We start from the raw sequence: 25465 nt of genomic DNA on the forward strand, positions 1-25465 counted from the left end.
GCACTGTAGTTCAGCATGCGCTTTTGATTTTTTTTTTCTTTGCCTGTAAGCACGAACATTCGGTTCGGTACATGCTGAACTGGAGGATTGTATAAATTCTATGGTATAACCCTATACTTCTGAAAATATAAGTGTCGGTAGTTAATTTATTCCATGCATCCAGATAGAATTGTAGTCTCCCACCAACCTCGTAAGGAACCAGACCCACCTACCTCCATGGTTACTATTGGTAGGTTTGTTACTTTTTCGGCATCCTCCGTGGACGTTGAGGTGCCGGTGTCTGGATCTGTAGTTGGGTTGAGGGTTGAGTGTTGAGGGTTAGCGCATTCCCCAGGAAGTAGATTTTAGACGTTGCTTTAATGAGCCCCAGGGTTTTACCCTCTTTGTCAAGTTCTTTTACCTGTTTTGATAAGTTGCCTCCAAATAGTAATATTGGTGGTTTGGAGGTTCCAGGTTTGCATAGGCCTGCAAATTAGGGTCTAAAGCCGGTTGGATGGCACTTCTTCTAATGCTGTTTATTGTGCGGGCGAAACCCGTAATTCCCGCTGTTAGGACTTTCAGAACTTTCTGTTGTTTCAAGTCCCTGGCTCTGCCATGTTTTCAAATACACTGGTTGACACTGGGAACATTCAGTGTTTTGCAGTTCCCTGATGGTAAGTGTCTTCCAATAGGTTTTCTTGCACCCCATGTGCACTAGGGGTATGTTCTGCACCCCTCTTCAGGTTCAGCCCAGAATTGACCCCCTATACTCCCCTCTGATGAGGGAGAAACACTGTGCAGCCCTACAAGAGGTACTGCTGTAGGACTTACTAGCTGCCCCTGTGACTAGTCTCCATCTCCCGGAGCCTGCCACTTACCTGCTCCAACAGCCGCTCCAGCTGGCTCCGATGCTCTCGGGCACTGGCCACTCGCTGCTGCTTCAGTTCCTGCAGCCGCTCCAACCGGCTCCAATGCTCATGGTCACTGGCCGTCGTGGCTGCTCCTGAAGCTGCTACTCCTGAAGCCGCTCCTGCTCCAGTTCCTGCAGCCGCTCCAACCGGCTCCAATGCTCACGGTCACTGGCCGCTCGCGGCTGCTTTTGAAGCTGCTCCTCCTGCAGCCGCTCCAACCGGCTCCAATGTTCATGGGCACTGGCCGTCGCGGCTGCTTTGTTCCCCGCTCCCAGCCGATCCAACCGGCTCCAATGCGCACGGGCACTGGCCGCTCGCGGCTATTCAGAGTCGGACTCATCGGAGTCAACGACTCGGTTAGTTTTTTGCTTCGCTTTACTGCCCGGCCGTGGCCGGTGCGGGAGCGAAGTCGGGCACAGCTGTTCCCATTACGGGAGATTGGCGTGCCGTTGGCTGCTGCTGCCGGCTGCCCGCAACTCCGCGGTTCTCCCCCACCAGCTTTCCCGCAGCCTTCGTGGATCTGGTCCATGCCTCCACCTGTAAGGTAAGTGGAAGGAACGCAGAGTCTCCTTACCTGCTGTTCCCGACTTTCAATTCTGGAACGCAGAGTCTCCTTACCTGCTGTTCCCGGCTTTCAATTTTTGCCGCTAAGGGGAACGTCGTTCCCCCTGCTGTGACTCGTTGCAATGCGTGTAGTGATATGGCACGCATGTGTCCTGGCGGGGTTCTTCACGTAGTCACTCACGTGACTCCGAAGTAAAATTCAATGCAGATTTAACTTTCTCCTGTGAAGCATTATTTTGTCCATCACTCGGGTTTCATCAACGTATTTCATTTCTTGAAATGTCAACAGTTTCATGTTGGCAGCAAAGTTGGAGCTTGTGTGCATTGGCAATGTAGCTCTTTCATATAAGCAAGACACCAGCCAGACCATGAAGGAACAGAGTGCTGGAGCAGGTACACAAAATTGCTGGGGAAACTCAGCGGGTGCAGCAGCATCTATGGAGCGAAGGAAATAGGCGACGTTTCGGGCCGAAACCCTTCTTCAGACTGATGAAGTTGCCTCCAAATAGTAATATTGGTCGTTTGGAGGTTCCAGGTTTGCATAGGCCTGCAAATTAGGGTCTAAAGCCGGTTGGATGGCACTTCTTCTAATGCTGTTTATTGTGCGGGCGAAACCCGTAATTCCCGCTGTTAGGACTTTCAGAACTTTCTGTTGTTTCAAGTCCCTGGCTCTGCCATGTTTTCAAATACACTGGTTGACACTGGGAACATTCAGTGTTTTGCAGTTCCCTGATGGTAAGTGTCTTCCAATAGGTTTTCTTGCACCCCATGTGCACTAGGGGTATGTTCTGCACCCCTCTTCAGGTTCAGCCCAGAATTGACCCCCTATACTCCCCTCTGATGAGGGAGAAACACTGTGCAGCCCTACAAGAGGTACTGCTGTAGGACTTACTAGCTGCCCCCTGTGACTAGTCGCCATCTCCCGGAGCCTGCCACTTACGTCTGAAGAAGGGTTTCGGCCCGAAACGTCGCCTATTTCCTTCGCTCCATAGATGCTGCTGCACCCGCTGAGTTTCCCCAGCAATTTTGTGTACTTTCGATATTCCAGCATCTGCAGTTCCCTTTTGAACAGAACAGAGTGCTGGAGCAACTCAGCGGGACGAGCAGCATCTCTGGAGAACATGGGTGGGTGACGTTTTGGTTCAGGGCCCTTCTTCAGGACCAGACATCAACAAGTGCTGGACTCGCCATGATGTAGAAACATAGAAAACAGTGCAGGAGTAGGCCATTCGGACCTTCGAGCCAGCACCGCCTTTCAATATGATTTTGGCTGATCATCCAAAATCAATACCCCATTCCTGCTATCTCCCCATATCCCTTGATTCTGTTAGCCCTAAGAGCCACATCCAACACTCTCTTGAAAACATCCAGTGAATTGTCCTCCACTGCCTTCTGTGGCAGAGAATTCTACAGATTTTCTGTGTGAAAAGGTTTTCCCTCTTCTGAGTCCTAAATGGCCTAACCCGTTATTCTTAAACTATGACCCCTGGTTCTGGATGCCCCCAAAATAGGGAACATTGTTCCTGCATCTAACCTTCACTATTTTAAGAATTTTATATGTTTCTATAAGATTTCCTCTCATCCTTCTCATTTCCAACGAATTCAAGCCCAGTCGACCCATTCTTTCATCATACGTAAGTCACGCCATCCCGGGTATTAACCCGGTGAACTTACGCTGCACTCCCTCAATAGTAAGAATGTTCTTCCTCAAATTAGGAAAGGTACAGAAGTGTGAAAAAGCACACCTCCAGATTCAGGGACAGTTTCTTCCCAGCTGTTATCAGGCAACTGAATCATCCTACCACAACCAGAGAGCAGTTCTGAACTACTATCTACCTCATTGGTGACCCTCGGACTATCCTTGCTGGCTTTATCTTGCACTAAACGTTATTCCCTTACCATGTATCTATGCATTGTAAATAGCTCAATTGTAATCATACATTGTCTTTCTGCTGACTGTTTTTAGCACGCGACAAAAAGCATTTCTCTGTACACGTGACAATAAACTCAATTGAACTGAGTTCCTTGTATTATAGAAGACTATATAGAAGTAATATAGAAGATTAAAAAGGTTACTTCTTACTTTTACTTTCTGCACCATTTGTATCTTTGTGTGTAAACATATAAACCAATATGCTTAAAACATTTATTAAAGCTCGCAGTTGTCAGCTATTTTTATGTGATCAGACATCAAGGCACAAAAACAAGTTGCTTCTTATTTTTTATTTTGCTTTAGCTAGAACACCATGGTAGCTCAGAGATTAAAGTTAAAGGGCAAGGACATAATGAGAGATTAAAGTTACAGAAGAATGCATGCCGAAGTAGACGAAGATAAGGCTAAAACTGTAAAAAATAGCTGTCTGGTTTTGTAAATCAGAGAACAATTAGAGAGCGACCAGGCCGTGTTGTCTCTGAATCTTTCAAGCCAAAATTGGTTGCAAATAAAGGCTTTTCGTCTTGAAGAATTCTCCGTGTCTGTGTCATCTTATCCAAACTTTGAGTCTTAAAACCACGACAGTATCTAACACTTGAGTCCAGTTGGTTATAACCACTGTGACCTGTGGTCATATGGTGAAGTGGTTTATTCCCCTCTGGGCCGGCCTTCCATTCGTAGGATCGCAAGTTTGTAAACCATCATAATCAGAGGTGACCTCAAAATGTGCCAGGCCGGTGACCTCACAGTGAACTGCATGAGAGACGGGCTTCATTCCATCTATCAACTTGGCAAACGGGCTCCATTCCATCTGTCAACTTGAAGTGGGTTTACCAAACCCATTCTGCCAGGCATTGAAACAGCTAGTAGCCACTAGAGATCGAAACTCTAACCTTCACTGTGCGGATTAATAACCCAAGAAAGGAGTATCGAGAATGCCGGTGAAAAAGGAGAGCGCCAAGCAGGCTTACAAAAGGAGATCTGTTGGTGCAACAACTGTCTTGGCTTCTCTACTCCACTGGCCCACTCAAACCAGAAGGGTCCTGACCTGAAACGACAAATGTTAGGGAGCATCTCTGGAGAACATCTCTGGAGAAGGATATTGAATTATGTGAGGTAAGGGAAACAAATAGAGTAGCTATGGAAACTATGAGATTCAAAGAAGAGTAAGTACTGACACTTTTGAAAATATAAAAGTGGATAAGTCTCCAGGTCCGGACAGGATATTCCCTAGGACATTGAGGGAAGTTAGTGTAGAAATAGCAGGGGCTATGACAGAAATATTTCAAATGTCATTAGAAACGGGAATAGTACCGGAGGATTGGCGTACTGCGCATGTTGTTCCATTGTTTAAAAAGGGGTCTAAGAGTAAACCTAGCAATTATAGACCTGTTAGTTTGACGTCAGTGGTGGGCAAATTAATGGAAAGGATACTTAGAGATAATATATATAAACATTTGGATAAACAGGGTCTGATTAGGAACAGTCAACATGGATTTGTGCCTGGAAGGTCATGTTTGACTAATCTTCTTGAATTTTTTGAAGAGGTTACTCGGGAAATTGATGAGGGTAAAGCAGTGGATGTTGTATATATGGACTTCAGTAAGGCCTTTGACAAGGTTCCTCATGGAAGGTTGGTTAAGAAGGTTCAATGGTTGGGTATTAATGGTGGAGTAGCAAGATGGATTCAACAGTGGCTGAATGGGAGATGCCAGAGAGTAATGGTGGATGGATGTTTGTCAGGTTGGACGCCAGTGATAGTGGGGTACCACAGGGATCTGTGTTGGGTCCACTGTTGTTTGTCATGTACATCAATGATCTGGATGATGGTGTGGTAAATTGAATTAGTAAGTATGCAGATGATACTAAGATAGGTGGGGTTGTGGATAATGAAGTCGATTTTCAAAGTCTACAGAGAGATTTATGCCAGTTGGAAGAGTGGGCTGAAAGATGGCAGATGGAGTGTGAGGTGCTACATCTTGGCAGGACAAATCAAAATAGGACGTACATGGTAAATGGTAGGGAATTGAAGAATGCAGGTGAACAGAGGGATCTGGGAATAACTGTGCACAGTTCCCTGAAAGTGGAATCTCATGTAGATAGGGTGGTAAAGAAAGCTTTTGGCGTGCTGGCCTTTATAAATCAGAGCATTGAGTATAGAAGTTGGGATGTAATGTTAAAATTGTACAAGGCATTGGTGAGGCCAATTCTGGAGTATGGTGTACAATTTTGGTCGCCTAATTATAGGAAGGATGTCAACAAAATAGGGAGAGTACAGAGGAGATTTACTAGAATGTTGCCTGGGTTTCAGCAACTAAGTTACAGAGAAAGGTTGAACAAGTTAGGGCTTTATTCTTTGGAGCGCAGAAGGTTAAGGGGGGACTTGATAGAGGTCTTTAAAATGATGAGAGGGATAGACAGAGTTGACGTGGATAAGCTTTTCCCACTGAGAGTAGGGAAGATTCAAACAAGGGGACATGACTTGAGAATTAAGGGACAGAAGTTTAGGGGTAACATGAGGGGGAACTTCTTTACTCAGAGGGTGGTGGCTGTGTGGAATGAGCTTCCAGTGAAGGTGGTGGAGGCAGGTTCGTTTTTATCATTTAAAAATAAATTGGATAGTTATATGGACGGGAAAGGAATGGAGGGTTATGGTCTGAGCGCAGGTATATGGGACTAGGGGAGAATACGTGTTCGGCATGGACTAGAAGGGTCGAGATGGCCTGTTTCCGTGCTGTAATTGTTATATGGTTATATGGTTATATGGTAATGGTTCATTGTTGGTGGGGGAGAAGATGACAACAAGGCATACAAACAGTAAAATTAATCAGGACAGTGTAATCAAACCGGAAACATCACCTGCCCCTTTTCTCCAGAGATACTGTCAGTCCCACTGAGGTCCTCCAGGCTTTTGTGTTTATCTTCGGTTTTTCATTGATCTTTGACATTGTCCTCCATGGTGAATAGAGCCTTTTGTTATACAGGCCTTGTTTTCTCAGGACCGTATAATGCTGGGGAGGTCAGTATCCGTGATGGACCGGGCAGTGTCCACCACCTTTTATAATCTCCTTCTTACCTGGGGTTTCGAGTTGCCGAACCTGGCCGTGATGAAACCATTCAAAGATGCTGCCATGTACAGGTCTACCACCGATTTTCCGGCACCCTTGGTTCCAGAGCCTTTCTGGATTATCCTTTTTGCCAGCCAAAAAGAGGTCATGGTCTCCGAGGGGAATTCAATGGTACTGGAATAGTCCATCTAGGCCACCGGTGGGCTGAGATATTGGCCCGCAAATTTGGCCGTGGAAGTGGGCAATTGGAACGGATCTGCCGGCTCTGGTCGCCGGGGGCAAATTCATCCCGCCGATCGGCACAGAAGTCCCGGTGAAGTTAAGATCAGCCGCCTCACCCGGCCTGGGTACCACATTTTCGGGGGGAGTTCCGGGGGCATTTCAAGAGCGCGCTCGTAATTTTGTCTGGACCACCAGTTGCCGCAGAATCGGTGGTGGACCTGTACATTGTGTGTGTTTGTGTATGTGCACTGCTTGATGTTAGTGTTTGAGGTACTTTTCCCGGGGTTGGGATGAATAGCCACTCATGGATTCAGTCAACACTGGATAACTATCTCTCCTGCCTAGAGTCACACCACATGCAAGCTGGTCATTCGGCTCAACTTACTCAAACGGACCAAAATGTCCCATCTACACTAGTCCCACCTGCCTGTGTTTGGCCCATAACCTTCCTAAACCGTTCCTATCCATGTACCCGTCCATTGTGCTTCACATATGAACCCTGTTAGAGGAAAGATGTTGTCAATCTGGAGGAGAGGGAGCAGAGAAGATTTACGAGATGTTGCCAGGACTCGAGGGCCTGAGCTATAGGGAGAGGTTGGACAGGCTAGGACTTTATTCCATGGAGTGCAGGAGGCTGATCTTATAGAAGTGTATAAGACCATGAAAGGAATAGATTGGGTAAATGCACAGTCTTTTACCCGGAGTTGAGGAAATCGAGAACCAGAGGACATAGGCTTAAGGTGTGGGGCGGTAAGATTTAATAGGAACCTGAGGGGCCACTTTTTTACACGGAGGATAGAAGGTGTGTGGAGCGAGCTGCCAGAGGAGGTAGTGGACTATAACAATATTTAAAACACATTTGGATGGATAGGGCAAGTTTAGAGGGATATGTACCAAATACAGGCTGGTGGGACTAGTGTAGCAGGGACATGTTGGTCGATGTGGGCAAGTTGAGTTGAGAAGGCTGTTTCCACACTGTATCTCTATTTGAGCAGGTTCTTAGAGTTATAAATTCACCGCTACAATCGAACTATCCATGTGAAACCACTGCCTTACTATTTTAAGCTATTTCCGTACATCACACAGAGGGGAAATAATGCAGAGTTCAGGCAACCGATGAAGTAATCAATTATTCCTACTCCGCAGCATGCCCCGTGTAATAATGAATTAATAGGCGCTCTGTTCCATTATGTGGCCATTTAGAATGCACAAGGCATTTTTGGCAGCAATCTTACATAAGTAATGACTGTGCCACATTCTCGACAAAGGGTTTTGTGTAGCAGCATTAATTATATCCTGCCACCTCACCTTCCAAATGCTAAATTAAACTTTACGGCCTTGTCGATTTATGTGCTTTTGATTTGTATAGAGATTTACTTTGATAGTCTGAAGAAGGGTCACCCGAAACGTCACCCATTCCTTCTCTCCAGAGACGCTGAGCTACTCCAGCTTTTTGTATCTATTTACGATGGATGTTGCCAGGACTTGAGGGCCTGAGCCATAGGAGAGGTTGAGCAGGTTTGGTGTGCAGGAGGGTGAGGGGTGACCTTAGAGAGGTGTACAAGACCGTGAGGGGAATAGATAAAGTGAATGCAGTATGTTACGCAGGGTTTGGGAACCAAGAACCAGAGCACATAGGTTGAAGGTGAGATGGGAAAGATTTACTTTCAGATCCGAAACGTCACCTGCCCCTTTTCTCCAAGATGCTGTCTGTCCCGCTGAGTTCATACAGCCTTTTGTGTCTATCTTTGGTTTTTCATTGATCTTTGACATTGCCCTCCATGGTGAGTAGAGCCTTTTGGTTCCAGAGCCTTTCTGGATTATCCTCCGAGACTTTACTGGAGAACCTACCTGATCTCCCGGTTGCTCAACATTTAATTCTCCTCCCATTCCCACACTGACCTTTCTGTCCTTGGTCTCCTCCATTGTCAAAGTGAGGCCCAGCGCAAATTGGAGGTAGGGTTTGGACGATCAAATTGAAATTAGCTTCCTTGAAGTTGTTGCCAGGAGATCTGTTTGAAGAAGATTAAATAATTTAGTGGGTTTAGCGTGAGCATTGGCTGCAGCTCACTACATTGGTCATAATTAGCAATGTTGGATCCATGTAAACATGTATGATTCCTGAGGCCTGACATTAGGGTGGTTGGAGGTATCCAGTTGTCTGTTTCACAATTGCTGCTAGTCAGAGGGTGGTGATTGTGTGGAATTCTTTGCCGTCAATGGATATTTCAAAGGCAGAGATAGATAGATTTTGTTTAAGAAAGAAACTGCAGATGCTGGAAAATCGAAGGTAGACAAAATCGCTGGAGGAACTGAGCGTGTGAGGCAGCATTTATGGAGAGAAGGAATGGGCAACTTTTCGGGTCGAGACCCTTCTTCAGACTGACAGAGATAGATAGATTTTTGATTAGTGCGGGTGTCAGGGGTTATGTGGAGAATGCAGGAGAACGGGGTTAGGAGGGGGAGATAGATCAACCATGATTGAATGGCGGAGTAGACTTGATGGGCCAAATGGCCTAATTCGGCTACTATCACTTATGAAAAACATTATCTGTGAGAAAAACATTTTTCACACAGAGAGTGGTGAATCTCTGGAATTCTCTGCCACAGAAGGTAGTTGAGGCCAGTACATTGGCTATATTTAAGAAGGAGTTAGATGTGGCCCTTGTGGCTAAAGGTATCAGGGGGTATGGAGAGAAGGCAGGTACAGGATACTGAGTTGGATGATTAGCCATGATCATATTGAATGGCGGTGCAGGCTCGAAGGGCCGAATGGCCTACTCCTGCACCTATTTTCTATGTTTCTATGAACTTATGAACAGCACCTCAAATTTATACCCCAGTAGTATGAACATTGACTACTCCAACTTCAAGTACCCCTTGTTTTCCCTCTCTCTCCATCCCTCCCCCTTCCCAGTTCTCTCACTAGTCTCACTGTCTCTGACTACATTTTATCTCTGTGCCCATTCTCGTCATCACTCTGAAGAAGGGTCTCAACATGAAACGTCACCCATTCCTTCTCTCCAGAGATGCTGCCCGTCCCGCTGAGTTACTCCAGCATTTTGTGTCTTATCGTTGATTTAAAAGACATGTTGACAGGTCTGGAAATAGGAAAGGTTGAGATGGATATGGGCCAAATGCAGGCAGGTGGGACTAGAGTTTGTACGTTCTCTCTGTGACTGTGTGTGTTTTCTCCGGGTGCTCCGATTTCCTCCCACATTCCAAAGACGTGCAGGTGTGTAGATTAATTCTGAAAATTGCCCCCCGTGAGTAGGGTAGACCTAGTGTACGGGTTATCGCTGGTCGGCGCGTACTAAAAAAATGAAAACATAGCCATGAGGAACTGTAGATGCCTGCGTACCTTTTAAAAAAGATGCAAAGTGCTGGAGTAACTCAGTGAGGTGCAAGTGTCCCAGCCTGACGTTTCAACCACAAAATGTTTTATGACGAGACTGTTCTAACTTTATGAAAACAAATTGTTTTCCCAGAATACTGCCTGGATTAGCGGGCTTCAGCTACAGGGAGAGGGTCGGATAGACTTGGATTGTTTTCTGTGCCACGTCAGAAGATGAGAGGAGACTTGGCAGATGTATATAAAATGATGAGTGGTCCAGATAGGGCAGACTATCAGAATCTTTCTCCCCCAGGCTGCAAATGTCCAAGACAACACCTATCCACATCCTCCAGAGATGCTGCCTGACCTGCTGAGAGTATAGTTCAGTTTATTATTGTCACGTGTACCGAGGTACAGTGTAAAGCTTTTTTGTTGTATGCTAACCAGTTAGTGGAAGGACAATACAGGATTACAATCAACCCATCCACAGTGTACAGATATAGGATTAAGGGAATATCGATTAGTGCAAGGTAAAGTCCGATTAAAGATAGTCTGAGGGATAGTTTAAGAATAAGGGGTCATTTATTTAGAACGGAGATGAGGAAAAACTTTTTCACACAGAGAGTTGAGAGTCTGTGAAATTCTCTGCCTCAGATGGTGGTGGAAGCCGTTTCTCTGGATGCTTTCAAGAGAGAGCTGGACAGAGCTCTTAACGTTAGCGGAGTCAAGGGATATAGGGAGAAGGCAGGAACAGGGTATTAATTGTGGATGATCGCCATGATCACGGTGAATTGCAGTGCTGGATCGAGGGGCCGAATGGCCTACTCCTGCACCTATTGTCTATTGTCTTCAATGAATAATAATGAATGAATAACAATGTTATTAGCCAAGTAGGTCCACATACAAGGAATTTACATTGGAGCTTTGCTCGCAGGTAACAACAAGATAACTGGGTAGTTGAGGCCAGTTCATTGGCTATATTTAAGAGGGAGTTAGATGTGGCCCTTGTGGCTAAAGGTATGGAGAGAAGGCAGGTACAGGATACTGAGTTGGATGATCAGCCATGATCATATTGAATGGCGGTGCAGGCTCGAAGGGCCGAATGGCCTACTCCTGCACCTATTTTCTATGTTTCTATGTCTGAGATATTCAGTAGACAATTAAAAATAAAATATTATAATTCAAACATGCGAAAAGAAAGTGCCTAAGTAAAAAGAGGCTACGGTCTTTTGGCTGTTGAATAGAGTTACTGCTCATGGGAAGAAGCTGTTTTTATATCTGACTGTGGCAGCTTTGATAGTCCGGAGTTGCCTCCCAGAGGGAAGTGATTCAAAGAGTTTGTGGCCGGAGGTGAGAGCAGCAGAAAACATCTGCCAATGCAGTAGATGGTAGGTGGGGACTGCTCTCTGGTTGGTGATAGGATGGTTAGAACATAGGACAGTACAGCACAGGAACGGGCCCTTCGGCCCACAATGTTTGTGCCGAACATGACGCCAGGTTAAACTCTCATCTACCTGTACATGATCCATATCCCTCTCTTCCCTCTATTTCCACATGCCCACATAAAAGCTTCTTAAACACCCGTCATATCTGCCTCCACCACCTCCCCAGGTCAGGCATACCAGGCTCCCACCACTGCCCCGCACATCCCCATTAAACTTTCCCCCTCTCTCCTTATAGCAATACCCTCTAGTCTTGGACATTTCCAGCCTGGCGTAAAAAGAGTCTACCGTAACTGTGCCTCTCATAATTTTATATACTTCTAACTGGTCTCCTCTCAACCTCCAACATTGCAGAGAAAACAATGCAGGTCTATCCAACCTCGCTCTGTAGCTGAAGCCCTCGAATCCAGGCAGCTTTCTGGTAAAACATTTTGTTTACAAAAAGTTAGAACCTTTTCCTCATAAAACATTTTGTGCTGCGCACGTCGGTCTAACGCGTTCTAATGAGGGGTGGGCGCAAGGAACTGCAGATGCTTGTTTACATAAAAAGACAAAGTGCTGGAGTAACTCCGCAGTCGCTGGGTGGCCTGGTCTGGAGAAAGGCAGGTTTGTGATCCTGTGTGCAGGTCAGGTAACTGGAGGAGCTTTGATTGAGCGTGTGGATCCTGTGGAAGGATAAAGTGAAGCTGAGATCTATGGAGTGAGCTGACCTATTCCAGCACTTTGTGGCGCAGCAGTAGATTTGCTGCCTTACAGCGCCAGAGACCCGTGTTCGAACCTGACCACGGTGCTGCCTGTACGGAGTTTACGTTCACCCTGTGACCACGTGGGTTTTCCCGGGTGCTCCAGCTTCCTCTCACACTCCAAAGACGTACACGTTTGTACGTTACTTGGCTTCTGCAAGTTGTAAATTGTCCCTGGTGTGTAGGATAGTGTGTGGGGATCGCTGGTCGGTGTGGACTCGGTGGGCTGAAGAGCCTGTTTCCGCACTGTATCTGTAAAGTCACTCAAATAAGACTTGGCTGCTTTTTAAGCAGTTGTTGTGTTATGCAGAAGCAATACATTACAAGTGAAGCTTTGCATGTGCAAACTCCGCATGGACAGCTCCTGAGGTCAGGATCGAACCCTGGTCTCTGGGTCTGTGAGGCAGCAACTAATCTCATGATTTTATACACGTCTATAAGATCACCACTCATCTTATATGGAGGATGGGAGCAGCCTGGCTTGTGGATAGAACTGAAAAGATGGATTAGAAATATCTTTTTTTTTTTTAATTATTATTTATTTATTAGAAGTAGACATATTATAAAATGTAGTTACATATTATAGTAAAAAAACTTTTCATATACATCAGTCATACATTATTAAAATTTTCCATTATCAATTACTTCTGCTTCTAGTGTTTTAATTTTTTATAGAAAGAGGGAAAAAGAGAGGGTAGAAAGTTACAAATAAAAAAGAAAGCAAAAAAAAAACACAACAGAAAAACAAGGGAGGTGGAATGGGTTACCGGTAATACACCAATGGAGATAGGTTCGTAGGTTATAAAGTATAGCTTTTCATCTATTCCTGAGTTCAAGTTTCAGCTGGGTCCTCGTGCTGTGCCAATCTATCCCTTCAGATAGTTAATGAATGGAGCCCAAATTTTATGGAAAAGATCTTGTTTGTCCATTAAGACAAGTCTAATTCTTTCTAAGTATAGGGTCTCCGACATTTCCGTAATCCACATTTTAATTGTGGGGGTTGTAGGGCCTTTCCAAAATTTTAATATTAATTTTTTTCCGGTTATTATACTGTAATTGAGGAAATTTCTTTGGTTTGTTGTGAGTGTTAAGCTTTGTTCTGATATTCCAAGTATTATTAATTTTGTGTCTGGGTCCAGTTTTGTATTAATAACTTCTGAAGTTATTTCAAAAATATCAGTCCAGAAATGTTTAAGTTTTATACAGTTTGCAAACGTATGTGTTAAATTAGCCTCTAAATGTAGACATTTATCACAAATAGGAGAGATTTGTGGGAAGATTCTATTTAGTTTTATTTTAGAGAAGTGTAGTCTATGTAAGACCTTGAATTGTATTAAAGTATGTCTGGCATTTAATGAACATTGATGTATTTGTTGTAAACTTTCGTCCCACATATCTTTCGTGATAGGATGACCTATTTCATTTTCCCATTTGTATCTATATGGTTCGGTCGGTGGTACCTCGTTATTTAGTAGGGTGTTATAAATATAAGCTATTAGTTTTTCTGTATTAGGATGCTTGTTCAGACATTCATCAAGAATTTCTGATTCCCTATTCCTGTAGACTTGTGTATTAGATTTAACATAATCTCTAATTTGTAGATATCTGAAGAAATTATTTGAGTGCAGTCCATAATTCTGTTGTAACTCTTGAAATGAAAGAAAAGTACCTTTCCCATAAAGATGTCCTATATTTTTGATTCCATAATTTTTCCATTGTGTGAAACCTTTGTCCATAAAGGATGATTTGAATAAAGGATTATTTACAATGGGAAGGCAGAGTGGTATATTATTCAATTTTAAATCTTTTTTTATTTGTTTCCAAATTCGTATTCCACTATGTATTATGGGGTTTTCTTTATAGGTTTTTTGGTGCAGTTTTGTGGGGGCAAATATGATCGGTCCAATTTCAAAAGGCAGACAGTCTTCCTTTTCCATCATTAGCCAATCTGGTTGTTGATCCATTTCTTCCAGCCAGAAATTCATGTTTTTAATATGGACTGCCCAAAAATAAAATCTGGCAAAGCCAGACCTCCATTTATCTTTGATTTACATAAATGTTTTTTACTTATTCTATGATTCTTATAATCCCAGACAAAACTTGTAACAATGGAATCGACTTTTTTGAAAAAAGTTTTTGGGATATATATCGGAATTAATTGAAGTAGGTACAGCAGTTGCGGTAAAAAAATCATTTTTATAGCATTAATTCTCCCAAGCATAGAAATGGGGAGTGTTTTCCAGTATTGAATATTCTTATGTAGTTTATTCAGTAAGGGTGGGAAATTTAGTTTAAATAAAGAGGTATATGTCTTAGTTACATAAATTCCTAAGTATTTAAATTTATCTTTAACTATTTTAAAAGGGGATTGTTGTATTGTATGTAAATTGAATTTTGTTATTGGCATGATTTCGCTTTTATTCCAATTGATTCTATATCCCGAAAACTGACCAAATTGAGTTATTAGATTTAATAGGTTTGGAATACTAGTTTCTAATTTTGTAATATATATTAGTATATCATCTGAATATAAGGAGATTTTATTCCTTGTGTCTCTAGTATTGTATCCAAATATTCCTGGATGGTTTCTAACGCTTTCTGCTAGGGGTTCGATTGCAAGAGCAAATAATAGTGGGGATAGTGAGCATCCTTGTCTACAGCCTCTAGAGAGATTAAATTTAGTTGATAACATTTTGTTTGTTAATAATCTAGCTGTTGGATTAGAATATAACAATTTAACCCATGTACAGTACTTCTCTCCTAGTTGAAATTTTTCCATCACCGAAAATAAATATGGCCATTCTACCTGGTCAAATGCTTTTTCAGCATCTAACGAGATAATTGCTAGCTCTGCGTTAGGGATTCTATTGGAGTATATAATATTAAATAATCTTCTCGGATTATAAAATGAATACCGTTTGGGGATAAACCCTGTTTGGTCGGGATGTATTAATTTGCTGATCACTAAGCTCAATCTATTAGATAGAATCTTAGTTAATATTTTCTGATCAGTATTTAAGAGGGCTATAGCTCTGTATGAACCTGGGTCTTCAAGATCCTTGTCCGTTTTTGGTATAAGTATGATTGTAGATTCATTTAGAGTTTCTGGGAGTTTCTGTTGAGTATAATCGTATTTGTACATTGTCTGTAGGCGTGGGGAAAGCAAATCATAAATGTTTTTATAAAATTCCGAATTTAGACCATCGGGTCCTGCCGACTTTCCGTTTTTTAAGGACTTTATTGATTCTTCAATGTCTTTTATCGTAATTTCAGCCCCCAGCAATTCTCTCTCTTTCTGATATAAACCCGCAAACTTACAATTCTGTAAAAATGTTTCCATTCCCGTTGATTGTTCTGTTATTTTAGATGAATACAATTTTTGGTAGTATTGTAGAAATCTATCATTAATATCTTTAGGCAGTGTTAATGTTTCTCCCTTGTCTGTTCTAATTTTGTATATTGTTTTTTCCCCGTCCAATTTGCGAAGTTGACGCGCTAATAGTTTTTGTGGTTTGTCACCAAATTCAAAATTTAATTGTTTTGTATGTTGATAAAGTTTTATAACTTTGTCTGAATAAATCTTGTTTAATTTATATTTCAATACTGCAATTTTATTGTGTTTTATCGTGGATGGTGCTGCTGCATTTTCTGTGTCTAATTGCTTTATTTCCATTTCCAGTTTCTGTTGTTTGGCCCTATTCTCTTTATTAAAAAATGATTGGGAAGAAATTAATGCTCCTCGTACAAATGCTTTAAATGTTTCCCAAAGAAGGGAGGCAGAGATTTCAGGGCTATCGTTAGCCTCAAAAAACATTTAAATCTGTTTTACTAGATATTCATTACATGATTTATCTTTTAAGATTTGGGGATTAAATCTCCATTGTGACTGTGTCTCTGCCATTCCGTTTACTTTGATCATAAATGTTAATGGGGCGTGGTCTGAGATTATGATGTTATGATATTGTGAGTTATAGGTAAATGGGATAAGTTTTGAATCTACTAAAAAATAGTCTATCCTTGAGTAAGTTTTATGTACTGGTGAGTAAAATGAATATTCTCGGCCCGATGGATTTTCAATTCTCCAAACGTCCTTAATATTAGTAGTATTAATGTATGAGTTTAAAAATTCACTTGATCGAGATTTTAGTTTTCTTTGAGTTGATGATCTATCCAAACAAGCATCCAAAGTACAATTTAAATCTCCACCGATTATTAAGTTTTGTTGTGTACCTTCCGGGATATTGTAAGAATTCTCTTAAAAAACAGAGGGCTATCAAAATTTGGTCCATACACATTGAGGAGAGTCACCTTTTTTAAGTATAACTCCCCTATTATTACAATATATCTGCCTTCAATGTCTTCTATCGTTGATATATGTTTAAAGGGTATACCTTTACGAATTAATATTGCAACACCTCTTGATTTATGTGAGAATGAAGAGTGGTACGCTTTAGCAATCCATTTTGCTTTCAATCTGTGTTGTGCTTCCTTTTTAAGATGTGTCTCCTGGAGAAATATTATATCTGTTTTCAATGATTTTAAATGAGCTAACACTTTGCCTCTCTTGATAGGTTCATTAATTCCCTTAACATTCCAACTACAGAATTTAATTCCCTCACCCCCAATTTTTATATTCATGTCTTGCTTCTTGTGATTAAGTGGTAGAGCAGATGATTCAGCACACTCAACCCTACCTTATACTTGAACTTCAGGTAGATGAATTTTAGGTCACGTCTGTTTTCCATCCGAACATATCTCCTTAAATAAAATATGCAATTCCATTCCAAATACAAAATATAATATGATATAAGATAAAAAAAAGGTGATAGCAAATAGGGTTAGTAAAGTGTGGAAAGTAAAAAAGAAAAGCAACTACAACTACAATTAGTGCAGTTAGTGATAGCCACCCTAATGTGGCTAAGCATCTATGGACTTCCGTAGCTTTTGGTTTATAAAAATACTAGCTCCGTACTTTCCTTGAAAGGAAAGTTTCCAATTCGATGCATACAATTTGTGGGGGGGGAAAGAAATATTGATTATATTCCATTAATGGTATAATTAGTAGTCTCAAATTGAAATGTTAGTTTTGTATAATATAAACATTTATCAAAGAATAATCAAAAACGAAAACATCAGAGAGAGAGCCATCAAACATTTCTCATTATAAAACACCTGAATCATACTTTACTTATATTTCATACTTTTAATTAATTCTTAAATAATCTAAATAATCTTATTATCATTAGTTAGTGTTAGTTAATATTCTTGATTATTAATAGTTGTTAGAGGTTAGTACTAGAATGTTAGTATTATATATCCGTTGCAGGAAATATACCCAATTCGTATTGCGAATTTTAGGCAACTCTTAAATATAATAGTTTAAAGTTTAGAGTTCCATATCTTCTCTGCGAGATAGCAGTATCCGGGTAGTTGTTAAGAGTTGAATATTTTTCAATCTTCGATCTTGTCCTTGACGTTCTTGGCAAATTCAAATGCTTGCGTGTGCTTGATGAAGAAGTATTCCTTCTTTTCGTAACTGACTCTTAGTGTTGCGGGGTATAACAGTCCATATCTCAGATTCTTTATGTTCTTCAGTATTCTTCTTGTTTCTGTGAACAACGCTCTTTTCTTAGCAACTTCCACAGGGTAATCTCTGAATACGCTAATCTTGTCTCCTTCATATACAAGATTTCTGCTTTTGCCAATTTTCCTCATCATGTCATCCAATACATGGTCATATAGGACCTTTACTATCATTATTCTTGGTCGGTCGCCCACCTTTGGGGGACGTCTCGGCACTCTGTGCGCTCGGGCAAGTAATGGCGCCTGGTCCAGGTTCAAAATTGTTTTCAGTACTTCTGCAGCAAATTCACAGGGGTCACGAGTCCCCTCTCTGCCTTCCTGGATGCCCACGATTCTTAAGTTCTGACGCCTCTGTCGTCCCTCCAAGTCTGTACATTTTTCAGTTATTTGATGCAATAACTTTGATAGGCGTTGGTTCTCAGCGATGAGTTGTTTTGTAGTTGCGGTGCTTGTCTCAGCAAGTTCCTCAAGTTCTTTTACAATCTTGTAGTGTTGGTTTAATGTCAGGAGAATAGGTTCAAGTTTAGAATCAAATCTGGATTCCATCTTATTCAGTTTTTCATTTACTTCTTCAACATTTTGAGTCATATTTCTTTCCATATCTAATTTCCAGTCTTCAAGGACTTAGTGTACAATCTCTGTAACATCTTCTTCAATTTGTTCTTTAATTTCTTTTTAAAAAGATGCCAGCTCCTCTTTAACCTCTTGAAAGTTCTGTCTAAGATTTTTAAGTTCCTCCTTAAGGAACATTTTTAATTCTTCCATCTCAGTCTTTTTCTTCTTCTTTGAGATGTCTTCTCGGGATGCTGTTAAACCTGAGGCCGAGGCTTCAGTTGGGCCTACCTCTTTAGTCTTGCCGTTTTTTGCCTTGTGGGGGGGAGTATGTTGAGTCGACATACTGCCGGTGTCGCGCGCCTGATGACGTCACGGGCTTAGTGCAAAACAATCGGTCCCGTTTTCTGCAGGTAGGATCTGTCTTTTCCCCCCGTTTTTTCGTTTTTTTCACGGAGCTAGTTGGCGCGAGTCTCTCCTACTCCATAGCGCCACCGGAAGTCGGATTAGAAATATCTAAATTCCCATCCTTACTGTTTTGTTTTCCAGACGAATGAATCGTTACCATCCACCCACTCGATGGATAAGGCCGCTTCGCGACACTATTTATCCGCACCATTTTATGCTTGCCTTGCTGCCTCAACAATCCCGAGGACCACAACGACACCATCTCGGGGACTTCCTGCAGCTCCACAACGTCACTTCCTGAGTACAAGTGGAACGAGGAAAATTGCATCATCCACGTCAGCCTCGAGAACGACAATGGGAATGTGTACAAAAGCATTGTGGTAGGTGCAGGGAATTCTTCCACGGCTCAGATATTACTTTATAGCAGAGACACAGCATGGAAACAAGCCCTTCGGCCCACTGATTCCGCACCGACCAACGATTGGATAGGATGCACTAGTTCCTGCATGCAAGGGACAATTTACTGAAGCCAATTAACCTACAATCCCGTATATCTTTGAAGTGTGGGAGGAAACCGGGGCACTGGTGTTAGTCAGGGGTTATGGGGTGAAGGCAGGAAAATTGGGTTAGGAGGGAGAAAAAGATCGGCCATGATTGAGTGGGGGATTAAGCTCGATGGGCCGAATGGCCTAACTCTGCTTCTATGAACATATGAGCACCTGAAGAAAATCTCATGTGGTCACGGGGAGAACGTAAAACTCCCCACAGACAGCACCTACAGTCAGGATGGAACCCGTGTCTCCGGCGCTGTATGGCAGCAGATCTACCATTGCTGCAAGATATTTGTGACTTCTGAATAAAAAAATTGGAAATGTGCAAAGTTGAAAACCCAGGAGCTTGTTTCCGTGCTGTTTAGCTCAAAGTCTACAACAGACGCAAACTTTAATGAGATTCTGGTTTCTCTCATAAGGGGCAAGAGTCAGAGGATATAGGATGACACAGTGTGGCCCTTTGGCCCATCTTGCCACCACTGGCCACATGTCCCACCTGCCTGCATTTGGCCCATATCCCTCCAAACTTGTCATATCCATGTACCTGACCAATTGTTTCTTAAATGTTGCGATAGTCCCTGCCTTAACTTCCTCATCTGGCAGCTCGTTCCATACACCCACGTCAATGTGAGAGGGGAAAGATTTAATAGGGACCTGAGGGGCAGCTTTTTCACACAGTGGTGGGTGTAGTGGTACAGAAGGCTGAGAGGTGGTCATATAGAGGTGTATAAAATCATGAGGGGAATAGAAAGAGTGAGTGCAGAGGGTTTTTTATCCCGGGAAGGGAATCAAGACCAGAGGACATGGGTTTAAGGTGAGAGGGGCAAGATTTAATAGGAATCTGCGGGGTGTTGGGTTTTGGGAGCGAGCTGCCAGAGGAGGTAGTTGTGGCAGGAACTACACAATATTTACAAGTCAACTGAACAGGTACATGGATAGAAAATGTTTCGAGGGATATGGGCCAAACGTGGGCAGAGAGAGGGAGGGGAAGAGAGGAGGGAGAGAGATAGAAGGGAAGAGAACGAGAAGGGAGGTAGAGAGCTGGGAAAGAGAGAGAGATGGACAGAGTTGGTTCCTGGGAGAGACAGCGATCAGCAATCTAAGGGAGGAAGGGAGAGAGGGGGGGAGAGGGAGAGAACAACTCCAGGAACAACTCTCCCTAGACTGCCCCGCTCCCATCTTGTGCAGCGGGGTAATATTGGCAATTTTCCAATCATCTCATACCTCTCCTGACTCCAATGATTCTTGAAATCTCACGATCAATGCCCCCACAATCTCTAATGCCTCCTCTATCAGAAACCTAGGGTATAGTCCATCCTGGCCAGGTCACTTCTCCACCTTCTCCCTAGTAACATCCACTCCACTAACGTCCACCCCGACTCACTTGAAGTACGGCCACATTGCTGGTGTCTTCCACTGTGAAGTCTGATGCAAATAATGTTATTCCACTCCTCTGCCATTTCTTTTGTTCCCCATTATCACTTCTCCTGCATTATTTTCCAGCAGTCCAACGTCCATTTGTGCTTTTTACAGTTTTGCACCATAGCTAAAATCAAACCATTCCTCCAATTTGACGACTTTGAAAAGATCATCCACGCATTCATCTCGTCCCGCCTTGACTACTGCAACTCCCTATACACTGGCATCAGCCAATCTTCCCCGTCCCACCTGCAACTGGTCCAAACCCCGCAGCGAGTCTTCTAACGGGTACTCGTAAAAGGCACCACATCACCCGATCCTGGCCTCTCTCCACTGGCTCCCAGTATGGTACAGAATCAACTTCAAACTCCTCTTATTCGTATACAAAGTCCTTAACGGGCTTGCCCCTCCCCCTATATCAAAAACGTTCCAACCCACCATTCTACCTCCAGGTCCCTCAGGTCGGCCGACTTGGGGCTACTGACTATCCCGCAGCCCAGTTTTAAGCTCAGGGGTAACCGCACTTTTGCGGTTGCAGCACCTAGACTGTGGAACAGCATCCCTCTCCTCATCAGAACTGCCCCCTCCATCAACTTCTTTAAGTCGCGGCTCAAAACCTATTTCTACTCCCAAGCGTTTCTTGAGGTCCTCTGAGCTGTAAACAGTTTATGTATGTATTGTTAGATCTATGTACCACTGTATGTAGCACGTTAGTACCTGCACTGATGTAAAGCACTTTGGTCGATGAGAGTCGTTTTTAAATGTGCTACAGAAATAAAATTGACTGACTGACTGACTGACTTTCTTACTCCTAATATAGCTGAAGAAACCCTTGCTATCCTCTTTTCTTCTGGCTGTATAGGGCTCTGGTGAGACCACATCTGGAGTATTGTGTGCAGTTTTGGTCTCCTAATTTGAGGAAGGACATCCTTGTGATTGAGGCAGTGCAGCGTAGGTTCACGTGATTGATCCCTGGGATGGCGGGACTGTCATAGGAGGAAAGATTGAAAAGACTAGGCTTGTATTCACTGGAGTTTAGAAGGATGAGGGGGTATCTTATAGAAATATATAAAATTATAAAAGGACTGGGCAGGCTAGATGCAGGAAAAATGTTCTCAATGTTGGGCGAGTCCAGAACCAGGGGCTACAGTCTTAGAATAAAGGGGAGGTCATTTAAGACTGAGGTGAGAAAAAAAACATTTTCACCCAGAGAGTTGTGTATGTGTGGAATTCCCTGCCACAGAGGGCAGTGTAGGCCAAATCACTGGATGGATTTAAGAGAGAGTTAGATAGATCTCTCAGGGCTAGTGGAGTCAAGGGATATGGGGAGAAGGCAGGCACGGGTTATTGATAGGGGACGATCAGCCATGATCACAATGAATGGCGGTGCTGGCTCGAAGGGCCGAATGGCCTCCTCCTGCACCCATTTTCTATGTTTCTATTATTATATTATTAGCTAGCTTACCTTCGTATTTCATTGGTTCACCCCGTATTGCCTTTTTAGGTACCTTCTATTGTTCTTTAAAAGCTTCCCAGCCCTGATTCCCACTAATCTTTGTAATTATGCCGTCTCTTTCAGATTAAAACTGTCGTTAACTTTTCTTCTGTCACACTGGCTGCTTTCTCCCCCTAGAATCTTTCTTCCATTTTGGAATGAAATCAGCCGGATTCTTCCGAATTATTCCCACCAGACATTCCTGCCATTGCTGTTCCACCGTCATCCCTTCCAGGGTCCCTTTCCAGTCATCTTTGGCCAGCTTCTCCCTCATGCCTCTGTGGTCTCCTTTGGTCAGCACCAATACCGACGCATCCGATTTCACCTTCTCCCTCCCAAATTACAGATTTCAAACTGATCATATTGTGGTCGCTACCTCCTAGTGGTTCCTTTATCTTGACTTCCGTTAACAAATCCGGTTCATCACACAACACTCAATCCAGAATTCCCTTTATCCGGGTCGGCTCCGTTACAAGCTACTATAAGAATCCACTCGGAGGCACTCTTCAAATTCTCTTTCGTGGGGTCCGGTATCAATCTGAATTTCCCAATCTACCTGCATGTTGAAATCTCCCATGGCCCACCTTTTTTAGATGCCAATTGTATCTCCTGGTGTAACTGGTATCCTATATCGTGGCTTCTGTTTGGAGGCCTGTAAATAATCCCCATTTCTTATAGACAATAGACAATAGGTGCAGGAGGAGGCCATTCGGCCCTTCGAGCCAGCACCGCCATTCAATGTGATCATGGCTGATCATCCCCAATCAGAACCCCGTTCCTGCCTTCTCCCCATATCCCCTGACCCCGCTATCTTTAAGAGCCCTATCTAGCTCTCTCTTGAAAGCATCCAGACAACCGGCAGAGAATTCCACAGACTCACAACTCTCTGTGAGAAAAAGTGTTTCCTCGTCTCTGTTCTAAATGGCCTACCCCTTATTCTTAAACTGTGGCCCCTGGTTCTGGACTCCCCCAACATCGGGAACATGTTCCCTGCCTCTAGCGTGTCCAAGCCCTTAACAATCTTATATGTTTCAATGAGATGCCCTCTCATCCTTTTAAACTCCAGATGGTACAAGTCCAGCCGCTCCATTCTCTCAGCATATTACAGTCCCGCCATCCCGGGTATTAACCCTGTAAACCTACGCTGCACTCCCTCAATTTCTTGAGCTGGAGGGTGGTGAATCTGTGGGATTCATTGCCGCAGACGGCTGTCATTAGGTATTTTTAAGGCGGAGATTGACAGATCCTTCATTCGTACGGGTGTCAGGGTTATGGGAGAAGGCAGGAGAATGGGGTTGAGAGGGAGAGATAGATTAGCCATGATTGAGTCTAAGTAAAAAATCATCGTCTATATCTCTCGTTTCGCTTATCCGTAACCAGAGTGAAGAAGGGTCTCGACCCGAAACGTTACCCATTCCTTCTCTCCAGAGATGCTGCCTGTCCCGTTGAGTTACTCCAGCTTTTTGTGTCTAACCATGATTGAATGGCGGAGTAGACTAGATGGGCCGACTGGCCTCATTCTGCTGCTCCCCACGGCAGACCCCTCTCTGCCCGGTGATGCATAAACTCGGGGTGTCACCAGGCAGCTGCGGCCGCAGGAACCCCTTCACTGATGAGCGGGGACCGGATTGAAAAATGGTGCCACTCTCCCCGGGGATTCATGGTGGCGCAGCGGTAGAGTTGCTGCCTTATAGCAAAATGCTGAGCTGGAGACCCGAGTTCGATTCCGACTACAGGCACTGTCCGTACGGAGTTTGCACGTTCTCCCCGTGACCTGCGGGGGTTTTCTCCCAGATCTTCGGTTTCCTCCCACATTACAAAGACGTACAGGTTTGCAGGTTAATTGGCTTGGTGAATGTAAAAATTGTTCCTAGTGGGTGTAGGATACGTTTGTGACAACCAGTGGTGGTGATTATAGGCAAAGATAGATACAGAGCAACGGAGACGCGCTACATCCCCTCTCTACCCCCTCCCTATCAACCCCCCTCCTACTAATCTTCCCCCCCCAACTTCTCTCCCTACCCCCCTTCTCTTTACCCGCCCCCACTTCTCCTCTCCCCTCCCCCCTCTCCTTTCCCCCTCCCCCCTACCTTTCCCCCCCCCCCGCCTCACCCCTCCCCCCTTCTCCTCCTTCTCCTCTCCCCCTCTTCTCCTCAGCGCGTGAGGCCCCGCCTCCCCAAGCATGCACGCGCAACCGCAAGGTGCTCGCTCCCGTCCAGCGCCAACTGCCGACGCTCGCTCGCGCCCCCCCACGATCTTTGCCCCACAACTGTATTACACTCGCTCCCGGGCCCCACAACTGTATTACACACGCTCCCGGGCCCCACAACTGTATTACACTCGCTCCCGGGCCCCACAACTGTATTACACTCGCTCCCGGGCCCCACAACTGTATTACACTCGCTCCCGGGCCCCACAACTGTATTACACTCGCTCCCGGGCCCCATAACTGTATTACACTCGCTCCCGGGCCCCACAACTGTATTACACTCGCTCCTGGGCCCCACGACTGTATTACACTCGCTCCCGGGCCCCACGACTGTATTACACTCACTCCCGGGCCCCACAACTGTATTACACTCGCTCCCGGGCCCTACAACTGTATTACACTCGCTCCCGGGCCCCACAACTGTATTACACTCGCTCCCGGGCCCCACAACTGTATTACACTCGCTCTCGGGCCCCACGACTGTATTACACTCGCTCCCGGGCCCCACAACTGTATTACACTCGCTCCCGGGCGGCTCCAGCTTTCGACGCCCCCGCCGACCCAACTCTCCAGCCCGTTAACCTCCCGCCTCATCCCCCCCCGCCGACGCCCCCCTCAAGCAAATTCTCACGCCCTCACGCTGATCAGACATTTCTCACGCTCAGTGGTGAGAAATTTTGCGATCAACGAAAATTTCAAAACTCGGATAAACTGCATGGTCCCAGGGTGTTGGAGAGCCGGGGCTGAGGGAGGGATGGGAGCAGAACCAGCGGCGGGAACAGATGCGGGGAGCCGGGACTGACGAGTGTTTGCGGGGCTGAAGCTACAGCTCTCGCCATGGAGCAGCTCCGGACAGTGCGAGTGTCCCGGGCCGTCGGAAGCGCCGCTGCCGCGAGAGTCTCTGTGCCGAAGGGACAGACTCTCAAAGGGAGGTGGAGAGAGAGAGGGGAAGGAGACAGGGAGACAGTGGGGAGAGAGAGGGAGGGTGAGAGGAGAGAGGGGGAGAGACAGAGGGGGTGTGAATGGAGAGAGAGAAGAGGGAGAGGTGGGGA

This window comes from Amblyraja radiata, chromosome 11 (assembly GCF_010909765.2).
Source record: "Amblyraja radiata isolate CabotCenter1 chromosome 11, sAmbRad1.1.pri, whole genome shotgun sequence".
Classification (NCBI taxonomy): domain Eukaryota; kingdom Metazoa; phylum Chordata; class Chondrichthyes; order Rajiformes; family Rajidae; genus Amblyraja; species Amblyraja radiata.